The 17061-nt window shown below is 39.8% G+C and overlaps 1 protein-coding gene across 1 annotated transcript in view; it reads right to left on the reverse strand.

Annotated features, from left to right (window-relative positions):
* The window catches only part of DOCK1 (dedicator of cytokinesis 1), a 303352-nt gene that overhangs the window by 147811 nt on the left and 138480 nt on the right, over positions 1 to 17061 (reverse strand). The gene's annotated exons all lie outside the window — the stretch shown is intronic.

A 17061-nucleotide genomic window follows, 5' to 3' on the forward strand; every position in this document is an offset into this window, starting at 1 on the left:
GCTCTTCCTCTGTTTTGGTGGAAAAACATTGCTCTGACCCTCTTCCTTGACAATTCAACCCACCCTGTCATTTAAAGACATCTCTCTGCAGAAAGGTTCTGTTTGCCCCTTTCAATCTCTCTTGTAAACTGGACATTTCTTCCATATAATGAAACCTGACTGGAGATAGCCTATCTCCAGAGTCCACGCACACACTGGAAATCTCTGCTGTTCAACTGTACCAATGCCATTACATACTACTTATTTGGGGCTTGGAGTTAAGCTAAGTGAATAGACGTATTCATAAACACACACATTCATTTTGTCTGTACTTTTCCAAAATCCTCACCAACTGTTTCAGCGTTTGGGGAATTACTCATACAAAAGCACCTCACTAAGGCCTCCACCTCTCCCTGTACCTGGCATCGAAGAGGAGCGACAGATACGTGAACCAACAGCCCACAGAAATGGGTGCACACTTGTACACACGCAAACAGACAGTGCAATCATCTCGCTACCGACTTAACATGGGAATAAGAAAGTTCCTGACACTAATATGAACCTCAAACTACCTGCCTTCCTTACCCCAGGGAAAGCCTTTCATCTTGTTTATTTTAGATTTCCCATCTTACTTTCTTCACATTATTGCTAGGAAGCTAGTTTAACTATCATTATTATTATCATCCTCTGAAGCACTCTCAAAATGAACGACATATCTGTTCTAGCACTCAGTGTTAGATAAATGACAAGGAAAAAAAGCTGACCTTTCTCTGGAGCAAACAGAAGTCACCGAAGAGTTAAAATAAAAACAAAGCTATGGATAATACAGCTGAGAGACAGACACGTGCACAACCAGCGCAGGAGTGTGTTCTCTCCTTGCAGCATCCTCAACAACCAGAGGACCAGAAAGGTTTGCTTTTAAATGCGTCACCTATGCTGCTACCTCGGCACCAGCTACAGAGGCAACAAAAGAAGCTCAGCACTGACCCACAGCAAGACTTACAACATCACTGTGGGAAAGGAGATGCCCACAAAAGCTAGGTTGTCGGCCTCTTTCAGCACGGCAGGCTGCGGCCTTTCAAGGATACTGTAAGGAGGCACAAGCAAAATATAGTTTACGCATCCCACACCACAAAACTACTCATGGATGAACACATCTGTAAACCAAAATGTTAGTTAATGCAATCAGAAGCACAATTTTACTTCTCAAACATGACCAATGTTGAAAGCCATGTAAATAAACTGATAACGTTGATGCAGACCAGCTAAAGAATTTAAGTTTTGCAAATACACAGAAAAGATAATTTAAGACAACTGGCATCCTATGTTAAGAATGACTGCACTGAAGTAATTTCAGTAATTGTGATAGCCTACAGGTATTATGGATATCGTCTCTGCAGCAGGCAAATCACACTGCAGTAAGATATCACTATGACAAATCATGGGAATACTAAGGATAGATATATTATCTTTTAAATGAACCTCCTCTTCATACAAGACAGGTGACCCTGCCAGATGAACACACTTATAAAAGCAACAGCCGTTTTTAAGACAAATTATTCTACTTTTGGTGCTTCTCATTTGACTGTTGTGACATAAAATATTTAACAACTGGTTTACTGAGGGGCTTAGCAAGCTTAAAAGAAAGATCAGAAATACGTGCAATCAAAATTTAATTGAAAGAAACACGCAGTTTAGATACCCTTGGGTTAAAAAGCAGCTTGCAAGAAGAGGTCTCTTTGGGGAAGCTTTTGCATTTTTTAACTGACTTCTACCTTTGGTTCGTAATCACATAAACCATCACACCATACCACTGGGGCTGTTCTGTTATGAAGTTTTTGGGACAGAACAGACAGTGGATATGGGGAGGAGGTTTATGGGGAAGGCAGTCTCTGATGTTGCGCTGTGCTTCTCAGCTTTCAGTGCTGTAGAAGGTTACATGGTCGCTGCGGACAGGAATTACTGCAAGGCTCTCATCAATGTTAAAAATAAAGACAGGGCTCTTTTCACATTTGCATGTTATCAAAATGAAAACCCCATTAGTCAATGTTCTCATTCCTTCCTCCCCAAAGAGTAGGAAAACGAAATAAATAGAAAAAGATAGCACTGGTTGTAACAGTTTGGTCCTTTATTACGACTTTTCTAACCTAAGTTCCACTTTCTGTGATATTTCATAGTATAGTAGCAAAATTAGTAGTATTTATGCAAATCCATGTGCCATTATGGTAAATAAGAGAAATACAATTCCCAGACCAGTTATGTTTTAAGTTAGACTTTCTGTACCAATATAGACAGATAAGAGGAGCTGAAAAGATTAATACCTAGTAGTAGCAAACAGGGGATTTCACAGAAGTGAAATTGCTCTTCTCTGCCTACGGGGATATCCTCACCTTACCTGCCTCTTCCCTTGGAATTTGGCTCCCAAATCACACCCGCACTCCTCCAGGACAGATGCAAGCAGAGGGTCTGGAGGAGTACAGCTCCTGCTAATGCACATGTTGCAACTTTCATTCAAAAGTTAGAATACGATTCACCAGAGGAATGAGAAAACCCATTATTTCCATTACAGAGCCACAAAACCAGGAGCACAGCGAGCAGATGCGATTTGCTTGGGGTCCCATGCGAGACCGTCGCAGAACTGTGAGCAGAGCTCTGCCGCCTGCCGATTTACAACCATCGCAGGGTCCAGGCTTCCAGCTTCCACCTCTCCCGCGGGGACAGACGGGAACATCACCACCATTATCCTATGGGAACTGTCTACCGGAAAGTTTTCTCTTTGTCTTACGCATATGTAGGTTGTCTCTCATGCTGGCAATCTTACTTTGTCTATAACTTCTTCAGCTTATTATGTTTTCTAAAACATATGCAAGGTTTGCCAGCAGCCGAGGAAAAACTCAGTAGTGTTTCCTTTTTGACAATGAAAAACAATAAGTTCAGATTTAAATATTTTCCTACAGGCAGTATGAGAGGCTATCTACAGCTATTTAGAGAAGTAGCTGTATCTATATTTCATAAGGATACACTATCAAGGAACACAGACCTATTTAGCACTTTGCATTTAATTAAAGGAAACGGGGAAGGACTTATCTGCAGAACCTGAAAACAATAATATGTGGGTTGCATCTCCAAGAATGACACAATTCTTCCCTGTAACATTATTAAATTTGAATTTTGTTTCTTATTAACTCAGAGAAACTCAGAATACTTTGGGGGATTCTTTCAGACAACCTATTGCTAAACAACGTACAGTATCAAGAAGAGCTTCAAAGCTCAAAGATACTTCATGAAAAGAATATAAAATCAATCTATAATATGCAATCTAAGCAAAAAGAGCTGAACATTTATATTATGGAAAACTAAATTAATTAAAACTCTTTTTTATTACTCTTTGGAATGATGACCAAAAAGTTCAACATAATATGCTCCAACAGGATGCTACTGATAAATAGTCTTCATCCTTTTCCTACTGCAGAAATCAGCATGCCTAAACTCAGCAAAAACCCAACACCAGCAGGACAAAAGGAGACTATCAGCTAGGTTAAGGACAAACCGGGCTTTTTTTCTGATTTGGGGCCAATTACAACATTCAGCAGCACAAAAGGGAACATGAAACTCCGGGTAGGAGCACAACAGAGCCCATGTGGGACCACAAAGCCTGATCTACGCAATGCTCTATGGGACCTGCCCAGTTTTCGGGTATGTGCAGGGACACCTCTGCCTCGCCGTTAAAGCCAAAGGAGCCACGCTTCGTTTCAGGAGCAGGAGGCAGTGCGGAAAAATAAGGCAGCAGACAACATGAAGACAACGGTACTTACTCAGCTATGGGCACAGAGGGCAATGGGAGGCGATTTCTGCTTTCAACCCTTCCTGACAATTCTCAGGGTAAGAATAAACAGTAAATGGGAGCAGCACTAACTCATGTGAATAAAAAGGATGAATTCAAAAAGCATTAAATTGAAATACATTTCTTTAAAAAAGTATTTAGAATACATGAAAAGCATGATGACTTAAAGAACTAATCGGTTGGAATAAATAAAATTTGAAAAGCCTATTTTAAGAAAGCCAAACCACAGAACCGAAGCAAGCAACCGGCGAGCACCTGCACATACATCTTTCTGAAGTAATTAGACCAGGTTATGACCACAGGAGTTTCTTCTGCACACACACAGATTTTTATTTTACGCTTAAATTCAGTTTATTCCATTTATTTCAGATGAATAACATATACTTGGAAGTTAAGAAACAAACTAAAAGTTTTAAACCCAGGACATCTCATTTCCCTTTTCCATTCCATGGAAAAGCCAAGATGTGGGACTCGACTTCCCAGCTCCTGAAGGACAGAGGCTCATCTGCATCCAGTGACCGCCTGGTGGCAGCCAGGTATCCCAAGACCCAAAAGCAGCACCCTAGTGTCTGCGTGGTGCTCCCCCCATGCTAGTTAGCCTGGCATGGAAGCAATAAGCACAGGGCCAAGAGAGAATATTTGCTCATAAAGCTCTACTGGTTCCAGATGAAGCTAATTCAGGTTTATCTGTGCTTTCAGGCCTACCAAAAAACACCTAAAGCATTTTAGGGGAATACCTTCTGTATTGAATAATTCACTATGACTAAAGTGCAAAACATGTTTTGATAATTTTCCTTATAATATCCAACACATGCAATATATTCAAGTAATAACAAAGCATTTTTAAGTGCTGGTTTTCCACCACTGAAATAAATTTCAATTTATAATTGAATTTCATTTTCCTTCCAACATTGTCTTGGCAGAAATCATAAGGGAAAAAAGTAAATCTCCTCACAAATAAGGAGTCGTTTATCATTTTCTAACACAATAACACTTAAGCATTAAGAATGGGATTAGATGTATATTCAACTATGTAATTGCTTTCACATACGTACAGCCTATGCATGTGGTTAACAAAAGCAACTGTAGTCGAGAGATCTTTTTAAATTACATATCCACACCTAAATGAGAATTAATCTCTCTTTGAAAAAGCAATTAAAATGAAATCCAAAACAAGATTAAATTCAGTGACTTAAAACGTTCCAAAGTAAAAAAAGCGTAGGGACTGCCAGCCTGGAAAGGGGAGGCCACGCTCCCAAAAGGCGGTGGGGAAGGGGCTGGTTTGCTCCACAGAGCTCAGCTCTTACAGGCTGCATCCTTCCTACGACACTCCGGGCGAGCGTACACAAATATCCCGTGACGCACACGCCTTTCTGCTTTTTTCCTCCCAAACTGCCAGCTGAGCAGTAACAACGGGACTAAGCAGAAGCTCTTTTACATTTTCTCATGTTCAGCTCCTTGCCTGGACTCACCCGGGATTCCCCATCCCAGTCCTGGAGGCCTAGGACTTCTCTGCCGAGGTGAAGTACATTAAAACCAGTACAACGGAAGCAAAGCAGTAGCTTTGATATATATTGAAAATATATGATAAATATTAAGAAAGAATAAGTAATACTAAAACCAGTGCACAGGCTAAAGCAAAAGCTATATGGAATGAATTTAATTTAGCAACACTGCCTCCCCTGCCATCTTCAGTTACTATTCAGTCATTTAATTAAATTTTCATGATAATCCACATATTTATGTGCATAACACTTCTTCATATGGCTATAATACAGCAACAAAGCTGAGGGCAGAAAAAAATTTGTAGTTTTTTATACCGCAGATTGCAAGTTGTCACAGCTCACTGAAGCCAGCAGTGTTACAGCAACCTGTGCCATCTGAGCACCCCGCTCACTTCTGCTCAGGACAAAGGAGATGGTAACTGGGCCAAAGATGGGCTGCAGCTTTCTATTTTTAGACTTGTGTTTGAGTCCAGTTCCATTTTTCTTCTCATATATACTCATGAGACGTTACTAAAAACTGTAGGTCTGCTCCTCTTCCCTTCTTTGCTGCTTTGCACACTCCCTGATCCCAGCGGATCCAGATCTGGATACTTCATATAAATACTGCCAATATTTTTGCCATTAAGCCCGCGAAAGAAAAGCCGCAAGTCAGAACTGATGCACTTGGACCAAGGCTGAGACAGCTCAGACGTTCAAACAGTGGGGAAAAAACCAACAAATAAAATCTGTGGATAAAAGCACCGAGCTTGTAAATGTTGAAGAGGAAAGTTTGAGGACTACCTCCTTACGAAAGTTAGCAAAATGGAGACCAGGGAAAGCACCACTGAAAGTGAAGAGTAGGAGATTCTCAGTGGAAGAGTTTCACTACCGAGATGGAAAACATATTAAAAGTCTGAAGATGCATTCAACTCACGCACATGTATACAGCTGTCCGGTCCCCAAGTCCATTCAAAGACAAAAATTAACTTTCGTTGGAACATTTTTCTCTACACTGAATGCCAAAAAGTCACTTCATATTACCATAGAAATCTCAAGGGATGCAGAGAAAGAGTTAGACACAAATCATACTTTTCCTGCCTTTGCATGCTCAGATCTGTGCAAAACATTGCGTGGACTTCACTAGTTCAAAAAGTGCAAGCTTATTTTTTCTTCAGATCTTTTTTAAACAATTCTCAAAAAGTAAACTGCAAACAGGATCAGCGAAATTATCCCATTCAAGTGTGTACACATAAAAAAAAGCTCGTCTATTGAAAACCCTCCGTTCTCAAATCACAAGCATGCCTGCTTCAGTCCTACTAAACCCTGCACTTTTCTGGAAAGCTTGACCCATGTTAGTGTTTGGATATCAATAATATTTTTGAAGCAGATTAACTTATTTCTTTGCAAGGAACAATCCTGAAAACACAGACAGACACTAAAGCTGTGGGAATGGGAGGACGGCTGCTCGAGGGCAGTACTATAAGATTTTCACTCCCTTATTTGAATCCCATGGTTTATCCAAATTAACCATGAATCATTACAGGAAGCTAGGTTAATTTTGTATTTTCCTGAGAAAAGTTATTGGGTTTTATGTTCCACTAAAAACACTACTCAATTTAGTATATCAACATAACCAATTTCTTCATGATACAGATATGAGCATGTTTACCACCCATCGTCATTTCCAATATTTAAAAATAATAGAACTACCAGATCATTAAAATTTCATAGAATACAAATATGGCACTATAATTCTATATGATAGAATACTACTTAGATATACTAAAAATATGAAAAATAGGAGAAGAAAAAATACCTGAGAGATCTCAAATATCCCAATTAATCCCAGGGCCTGCCTTTAGATCTCAAAACGTGAGTGCAATGATTTATTCCTACTTGAATACAATAGTATCATTATTTTGAAAGTATTTTTCCTGACATAATGTCCATGCATTTAATACCATCAGAACTACTGCCTTTTGGGGCATAACATTTTAAACCACAGCAGAAAAATAAACCAACCCTAAGTTATGACAGAACCTACAACACTCAACCCACTCCCAAAATTTGGCAAAAATAAGTCTTGAAAACACTAAGGAACTTCCATTGGTAAGGCTGAAAATTACTCATTATCTGTTGAGGAGGCAAATATAAGGATTAAAAAAATTTTTTTTTTTTTTAAAAAGCTTTAAAAATACCTTAGAAAAACTACTTAAGAGTAAGACAAAACGTCTTTCAGGGCTAAGGAAGTAGACCAGATTAAGTCTATTCCTAACCGTGAGGTATATGGACAATTCTGCATAAAGAGAGTACAAACATTACCCGAAGTCATTAACTGGTAGGCAGGAATTAATATGTTTACAATTCAAGCCAAGTGATAAATATGCATAAATAAAATACTCATTGCATCCCTGTGAATTATTAAAACTTTTTGTTGTTGTTGTTCCTTATTAAGTGGAAAGATTAACATGTACAAGTATTCTGCTTTTTCCAGTTACTGGGATTTTTCTAGCCAGGAATCTTCGTGTTGTAATTTTTGCTAGCAACACTTAAAATTAAAAAGTTTTCATAAAAATACAACAAAAAAAAGAACAAAAAAATTCAAGTTCAACTCTGTTTAATTAAAATATTATGAAAAACATCACATGATAAATTCTCTACTAAATGAGCTCCTATGGAATATAGTGACAAGAGCAAGGGGCATGATCCTTCACTAATTGTTTTGTTAGAGGAAAGGACAGAAGCACCTGCAAAAAAGTAGAGATCTGTGAAAATACAAAGAAGCCCCAGGAGAAACCCTAACCCTCCACGGGATGGGGGGGATGCTGCAGCTCTTGCAGGAAGGCTCAACAGCCCGCACACCCAGTTAAAGGTAAGGCAGTCCCTGCTTTCTCCATGAAACTCTCCAAGCACGTGGGACTAACTTGCCCTTTTTTCCCCTCCACTTAAGAACAGGTGTCCCTTGTGTCGGCCAACAAAAATGCCTGTAACATGATGTGTCAGCTTACAGGAGGTCACTATCTGTCCATTTAGCACCACCTTCAGTCCCCAGAAGCTTTTCCGCAGGATATCAAGCCCCTTATTTAGATAATCAATTGCTGCAGAGCTTATCTGTCATCTGGTAATTGATGTGAAATAACAAAATTATACATCAAAACAAACCTCATTAGCTCATCATCCCAGCTCATCATCCTGAGTAGAAACTTAGCTCACAAATAAAGTTGCAGTGATGTTTACTACTATCCTTCAATGAAATCCATTTATCTAATCTCACAGAGAAGTAAAACTGAATTCACTAACTAAATATGGCCTCCATAGCTCGAGGGGGACATAACAGATTGCAGAAGGTACAGGGAAGGGCAACCAGAATGACAGCCTGGAGAAGAGAAGGCTCTGAGGATACCTTCTTGCAGCCTTTCAATACTTAAAGGGGGCTTATAAGAAAGATGGAGAGAGACTTTAACCAGGGCCTGTAGTGACAGGACAAGAGGTAATGGTTTTCAACTAAAAGAGGGTAGATTTAGATGAGGTATAAGGAAGAAATTCTTTACAATGAGGGTGGTGAGACACTGGGACAGGTTGGATGCCCCATCAAAGGAAGTGTTCAAGGTCAGGTTGGATGGGGCTTTGAGCAACCTGATCTGGTGAAAGATGTCCCTGCCCACGGCGCGGGCGGGGGACTAGATGATCCTCAAAAGGTCCCTTCCAACCTGAACCATTGTGATTCTATGACAAGGGGATGGAGAAACGGTCTCCTGAGAAGGGGCCACAAAGTCCCAGATTCTTCCAAGAAGGCAGAGGGGGGATTTATATGACTAAGGTTTACAAATTCACAGAGGTGGTGGATGAAATGAGCGCACAGCTGTTATTCACAAATTTCACAGTATTAGAACCAGGAGGCAGCTGCTGAAGCTAAGAGGAGATGAATTTCAAGCAAATATGAGATGGTACTTTTAATTTAGGCATTTATTTTTTAAATGCAGTGAGTGATGGAAGTTGTGGCTACAGAAGTCACGGGGGCAGGCAGCAAAAGCAGGTTCAGCAAGGGACTGCACAAATTCTGTGACAAGATGGTCTGATGAATGAGTAACGTTTGGAGACAAGAAGCAATCATTCCAGCTCCCCACCCAACAAAGTTCCCGATCAAGGCTTGGGCAGAAGGGGAGGCAAGGGTGCAGAGAAGGGAAGGATGTGGAGACACTCAAGTATTAGGGTACTACTTTGAATTCCCAGAAGCAAATCAAGGAAGCACCAAGTATTATAAAAAATATAAATTTATTTCTGGGTTTTCAAAGATTTCAGAGTTATAAGCATGAAAGACTTCCAGGAAGAGTTACTCAATCACATCACCATCTCTTCCCAAAGCCCACTTTCCGTGACCACGAAACCTGCACATCTACTGCCAGTCTCCATCCTCCAGTGCTGCCTTCGCTGGGAGAGCGGCGCCTCGCTGAGCAGGCAAAGGTACTAAATACAATGCAAAAGTCCGTTGAGCCCATTAGCCACCTCTGCCTATAAACCCTGCCTGATGGCCAGGGCTGCACCCTTCTCCCATTCACTGCGGCTGCTGGGCTTCTCCTGCCTTCACCCACCCCAGCACACGCACCTTGCCCTCTTCCCTGACAGTGATTTTAGTTATTGGGCTTTACCACAATATTGACTGACACCCCTCTGATTTAAAGTATGTGCTAATTATGCTCCTCAGCTGCCGCTAAGTATTAATATTTAAAGTATTGAACTTGTTTAAAAATTGAAGAAAATCAAAATGGGGTGCTACTTTTAATGATTTTTAATATAGTATCCTGAAGATCATGTTTTATAAAGGACAGAGCCGGTTTATTGTACTGTATTTTGAAGAGCCACAGTCCTAGGATTAAGAAGGACTTCACTTAGCCTCTGCTGTCAATCGTAAACTCATTTAATGTCATTATCAGGCTTCCCATATTTATCATCAGACTGCTGCATGACACAACTTATTTAAATATTTTGTGCTTTTAGGATTTTCAGACTTTTAAAAATAACTTCTTCTATTCCTCTCAAGGTAAAACTTAGTCACATACACTTTAATACATAAAAGAATTAAGTCTTTGCACAGTCAAGCATAAATTTAGCATATCCTTATTTGCAAAAGCTTAAGTTCCCAGGTTATTTTAGTTTAAAAAAACAAAAAATTAGCCGGAGCACTGGCACTACGCAAAGCTTAATATATTATTTTTCTATACAAATATTTGACATTAGTACTAGAAACAATACAGATATGAATATTTTGCTCAGCCCAAGTTCTTTCAAGTCTTCTAATGTGATGCACTACTATCAGATACTGTATTACCAAAGAGAGGTTTCCAACAGTTTCCAACCATTTTTGGATAAAAAAAAAGTTGCTGTTTTAGTTTGATACTTTAAGAAATGGTGGACTATGGAAGTGTGTTACTATGCTAGTTTGCAAGCCACAATATGACATGAACATTTAAACTACTGTTTTAAGAAATACAGGGTGGATACAAAATTATGTTTAAATAAATCAAGACCCTGTTGTTTATTCATTCTGCAGTAAGAAATTGTGCAAGAAAGGCCATATTGACCAAGACCATACAGAAGTTTTGCCTTCCCAGAGCAGCAAACGGGCTGTGAAATTTTCTTTTTTAAATTTGTATAACACTTTTTAAAATCTGTGGTGGTCATCACATTCATACCACTAGACCTTTTCAACATGCCCCTCATTAAACAGGGGAGTAGAAGCACTTAATTGCAAGCTAAAGGTTTGGGGTGCCCATGATGTTGCAACCCGCCTCTTTATATCCATTTTCATTCACTGGCATCATTCTGCCATGTATCAAAACTATTGAGGGCAATTTTATTTTGGTGCCTGCATATGGATTTTGGAAACTACACTAAAGAGTTCATTTCTGAACACTATGGCCTACATACTTATTTTGTTTTAGACTCAGAGCATTGATAGAAATGGCGTGTTCAATTTACTTTTGACTATTTGCACCATTCACTTTTCTTTCACTTACATAATTTTGTATGATTTTCATTTTTCACTTGTTTAATTCACTTTATTTTAGCTTGTTTTTTCTGTTAAGTATTATGCATTAGCACCGGACTGCTGTCTGGGCTTCTAACTTTAAGGCAACATGTGAAAGCACAGAAAAGCCTGTATTTTTATGCTATATTCAAATTTTAAATAGTTCAATATTTCAATCGAGAAAACCTTACTGAGGGTTTGGGAGTTTACATTACCTTATAACATTTAATGGTTCTCCAGTTTAACAGAAAAGTTGCATCAAATCCTCCTTCTAATGAAATCAGTGTTATATAAATATTAATCCACCAAAGAGCAAATACAAAGCAGATGAAAGTATCCACATTATTTGTTATATTTGCCTTTCTTTTGTCCCTAACTTGAATTCTAAGATGGAATTCACGCTCATCCCAGATCTCATTAGGTGCTTAAATCTGAAAACGTTCGTTTGAAAGCACTCAAAAGTATGATCAGATTTTTTATTTTTAAACAGGGCAGTATTTCTCTCTTTGCCATAAAGCAGTTGGAGATATATCCCTGGCATTTGAAAAGGTAATAAAATAAACAAGACAAAACAAAATAATTAAAAAGTTGGCATAAAATTCCTTTAAAAAAATTTACCCACACTTACAGTTTCTCAAGACGTCTTAATAAGAATGTAATTTCACATTTGCTCTTACTGAACAAATCAAACATGGTGATTTATTATTCAGATGGGCACAAAGGATTTCTGAAATGCAAAAAGAAGGGCTATAAAAGCACAAATCATCAGTAATGACGACAAGCTAAACTGCCTTTCAAATATGAACAAAATGCAGCCATTTAGGGTATCATACATCATGGTCTCCCAGACCCTCATTTATTTCCTAACTGTACAGACTGCATGATAATTTAACCAGTGCAGAATTCTGCATCTATTGAGAACATCTTTATTAGGCAAGTGATTCCACAGCTCGTGCACACCACAAGAGAGTAGTTCATAATTCCCATCCTTAGAATAAGAAACAAGCGTTTTCCAATCATCAGTTTAGTTCCCTTCCCAAAAACATTTGTATACTGCAAATGAACTTTTCTGAACTATAAACATGGTGAAAATATGAAAAAATCCTACTATCCCAATAAAATCAGGACTTCTTTCTTGGTATGAATGATAAACTAACATCCACAGCAATTTGCATTCCTAATGAGACAGCATTCAACTGGAACTCAAAATGTCAGCTTTAGCTGGTAAGACCTGCTGTTATATTTTTCTTCCAATAATCTGTACAACGGGAAATTAAGAGAGAGGTCTAAATCCTGCTCATACTTACACCAACGAAGTACAGAAATAACTATCATAGTTAATAAGGTTACTCAGCATTTTCCTTCTTAGAGCAGAAAATCCATAAATAGCAGTTCATTTAATCAGCTATTTAATATTTTAGCTGCACGCAGGTATTATGGGTATTATACACATAATCTTAAATCCACTTTATCTTCAAAACGTTCCTCCAAGTTAACAGATGTGCAATTACTCACAGTTTACAGATAAAGAACAGACATAAGCATAGTCTCAAATGAATTGTCCAAGCTCATGGAAAAAACTTACCATGGAGCAAGACACTAAATTAAATCTCTCAAATTTCTGCCTAACATGACTCCGAAAGACCTTATTTCTTTGTCATCACAGCCAAGTAGATTATATCCTTCCTCAAAGCAAGGAGCACCTCTAAGGATTTGATTGCATGAGGACCTGTTTGAAATTCAAGCCAAGTTTGCATTCACCTCAGCTGGAAGAGAGGAGCGTATTTAACGTTCCTCCATTTTTCTTCCAATGGCAGGTTCAAGTAAATAAATAAATAAATAACATATTTAGCATAGAAAGCCAGGCAGCTATCATATAAAGGCATGAAAATAATGACCTATTTAATGAGAATGAAGATTCAGCAATGTGAAAATATTTGCTTTTAGCAAAGATGTAACGATAGCATTGGTCCCAAATGACTACAGAGAGAAAAGGCACAACATTGTCCACGCCTCCGTGTTTCAAATGAAGTAAACTTCACTCTTCTTTACCTAAAAAGGAGGCAGTAAGGTTCTGTGACAAATTAGGCTAGTCCTAAACAATTACGTATATCCCTAGTAACCTAGCTCACGTATTTAGTGTCAGCACTTAAATTACCCCTCCTAATAAAAGTTACTTAATTTATATCCAATAGCAGGCCCTGCAGGAAAGGTGCCAAGTGGTAACACTCTCCTGAGACCAAGCCCATGTCAGCAGCTCGGCGCAGCGACCCTAACCCTTCGGCTGGGGTTCATTCAAGGAAGGCGCCATCGCCAGCCCATCATTCACCCAGTGCACATGGCACCAGCGCTTTCCTTGGCTTTTCCCTACTGAAAGGACCCTGAAGTCATTCCTGAACCTGCAACTCAGTGTATGGTACACTTTTGAAACTAGGGTAAGTTTAAATACTAGCTTTCACACTGATTTTGAAAATGACTTTGGTTTTGGTTATCATCTTCCCCATGCTGGCATTAGCTGAAACACCTGGCAGATAACTCGAGGTCTGGCTGCCACATGCTTTTTCCTGAGCTGGATTTGAGCTTTCTTCCTCAAGGACTGACAAGAACTTCATAGACTGTTCCAGAAAATTACATTTTAGCATTACACTGTAGGACCCGCATGTTCTAGCGGAGCATAATCATACAAAACACCTGCTCAACACACACCTCTCCCCCGGGCATAGTGTTCACTGTGAGCAGTCCTCTAGCCAAAACCCCTGCAGCTGTAATGAGCATGAAGAGGACATGCCCCGGCACTGCCAGCCAGGAGGGCATGGGCTGACATTCTCACGCCAGCACAGTACCAGCACCTCAGTCATTCAGCCATGCCCTGTTTCCTCATGCTCTCCCAGAAGCTGAATATAAAAAAAAAAAAAAAAGCAAAACCTGAAGTATGTAATACCAGGCTGTGCAAATAGATTAACATTTATAAATACACATAGATACCTAAATTTAGCATGAAATCAGCAGTGTGGAAGAAGGACCCCTTACTGTACTAACTCTCTTATCTCCACAGAAGAACCACTAAAAAAGTACGTTTCACTCGTCTCAAATACAACCTGATGATTTTATCACTCACTCTAGAAATCCAAGGCAGGACTTCCATCTGCACATCTGCATGCGTTATGGGAATGAACCCCCACAGTCCTGAGCAGCGCTCACTCCTCCCTGACAAACATCTGAAGAAAAGGGCAGTCTGGGAAGGTAGGACATTCCATTAGAGAGAAATGAATTTGTAATCTAAAAAAATAATAGAAAATTGTCTCTTTTCTCTTTACATCTTTCCAGTTGAAGTCAGACCTCTCTCTCCCTTTTCAAACATCATTTTGACACTACGTTTCACTATGCAACAGTTGCGCTTAGCATTTTTTAAAGGCTGAAAAATTGGCAAATGGGATGATGAAGCGTTTCCATTTTCCCAGTGTATTTACTTCTATATGCTTTTACAGTAACATGAAGCATGATAATCAGGAAACGTTATTTTTCACAAACCATGATTTACAATATCCCTATGTACACCAACAGTATCAGCAGTTACACATACACAGGACAAGCAGGAATCTGGTCCACAACTGGAGAGTCCTTTCTAACTCTCTAAAAATCTACAGAAAAATGCTGTACAGTTGCCTAGCTTTATAAATGGGGCACGTGTATAATACTGTGCAAGAATAATCAGGCCTAGGACAACAGCCTCTAAATATAATTATGGAGAAAATAAGAATGTTTTAACTGCTTCTTCTGTCAGAGGGCTTTTCCTTTCAAGTCACTACGGTTATCCAGCAATAGTATTTTCTTCTAGCAATCATGGTCTGCACGTCCTGGGATGTAGTCTGCGCAGCTCACATCTTCAGCTTGTAAGAAAGTAACAGCATCTACTACCACTGATCTATTTGCTTCTGTTGAAGTAGCATACATATTTAAAACGTGGCCACCATACCATGTAATTTTAGCCATGTCTGTATACAGGCTACAGCCAAGAAAAATTTTATTTTGGTATAGAGAAAACCACAGAGGTCCTGGAACACAGCAAGTCAGCGCTGCTGAAAAGAAAAGGAGCGGGGAAAAAAAAGCATGGTGTTTTTGTTGTATCAACAAGCAGTTGATACTTAAGTTCTTCCCACCTATTTCTTTGAAAAAAAATTCTCTTTTAAGAAACCGAGAGAGATCATAAACTGCGATCGAAACTGTGCCATCAGCTCACCCCTTGTGGTACGGCTGCAGGGAGCACGCAGCCCCTATCCCAGAGTGGAGCGCACACCCTGATGGCAGAGCAGCAGGCCATGCAGAAAGCATGCCCTTGGGCACCCTTTTTTAGGGATCAGCAGTAAACTTGCAAAGATAAGGTACGGAGGGAGGTGGGCAAGCAGAGTACCTGGACAGGTAGCAGACAGGGAGAGCAACTTAGCTGCCCTCTGCCGACTGTCTGATTTGTTGAACACTCTTCTGATCCAGTCCTGCACAGCTAAACTGCAATTTAACAGGGGAGGATTTCTGTGACTTCATCCCCACACTTCCACACTGGTGTTTACATGACAGTCAGGTCTGTAAGGATTTCTTTACCTACTGTCGGGCTCTATCAGCAGAGTCCTGTGCAAAGATAGCAAAGCTGGCACAAATAAAGTACTCCAGCCGCCGCTGCAGTAGCATGCATTCATTGGTGTAATGGTCTGCTCCAGCTAATTAACTCTAAAAAGATGTCCAGGACTTGAGCCAGTATTTCTGCTGCATCGTGCTATGTAGAGGTACTAACCTGTTCAGCGCTTAGCTTGGGTGTCTCTCCCTGCTGCGGTGTGGCGTGATGCACATTCAGCCCAGGCAGCAGCAGGGCATTTCATGCTAGGGCTCATCCAGCCAGTCTGATCTGCCACTTCAAGCCAGGGGTCCCTTTAGTAAATCCAAAGATCAATAATCCATATCAGCGCTACCGATGGTGAAGATAGTGCCACTACAGACAAACTCTGTGGTACGCACCTGGTAGCAACCGGGCTAAGCGAGTTTCATGCTGTGGTGAAAAAACATTTATTAAACAGCAATACTACTGAAATCCTCAAAAGGAAAGGGGACTGATCCACTGCTTCTCAACTCGGATGAATTCTTGTGCCTCTCGTGACATCTTCTGTCTGTCAGACGGGTCTGATTAAATACACATGACCCATTTAATTTCTAACTTCTTTTAATGAAAAACATCGCTGAAAAGTCCTCTATAAAATGATAAAGTGGTTTGAGAGAAAAGGAAGAAAGATGGGATTTAAATTCTAAGAACATTATCGTGTTTGTCAATCCTTGCTGCTTTGTCAACCCGCATCACTTTTAACTTGCGCCCATTTTATTCGAGGTTTAAAAGCAAATGGGTGCATCCATTCTTTATCTTAAACACTTTTCCTCCAAATAAAATGCAGCTATGTAGCTTTAAACAGGCACTTCAGTGAAATCCCAAACGTATCAGCATCACCCACTCTGCGTCTGCTCTGGTGTTTCTCGTTTAAGTAGTGCAACTGGAAAACTAGGGTGCTTAGCAATGATCAGCAATGCATATGTTGCTTTCAAATAAATCTATTATTACTGAATTCACAGGTAGAGGAAAACCAGGAATAATCGCAGATTTTTGTGTCAGGCAGTAACGCTGCAAATCCCCTATTTTCCTCCTCCTTTTGCACGCATCCAGCGCTCCGAGCAGCAAACCCGCC

Source organism: Pygoscelis adeliae, unplaced genomic scaffold, assembly GCF_000699105.1.
Source record: "Pygoscelis adeliae isolate BGI_AS28 unplaced genomic scaffold, ASM69910v1 Scaffold4, whole genome shotgun sequence".
Taxonomy (NCBI): domain Eukaryota; kingdom Metazoa; phylum Chordata; class Aves; order Sphenisciformes; family Spheniscidae; genus Pygoscelis; species Pygoscelis adeliae.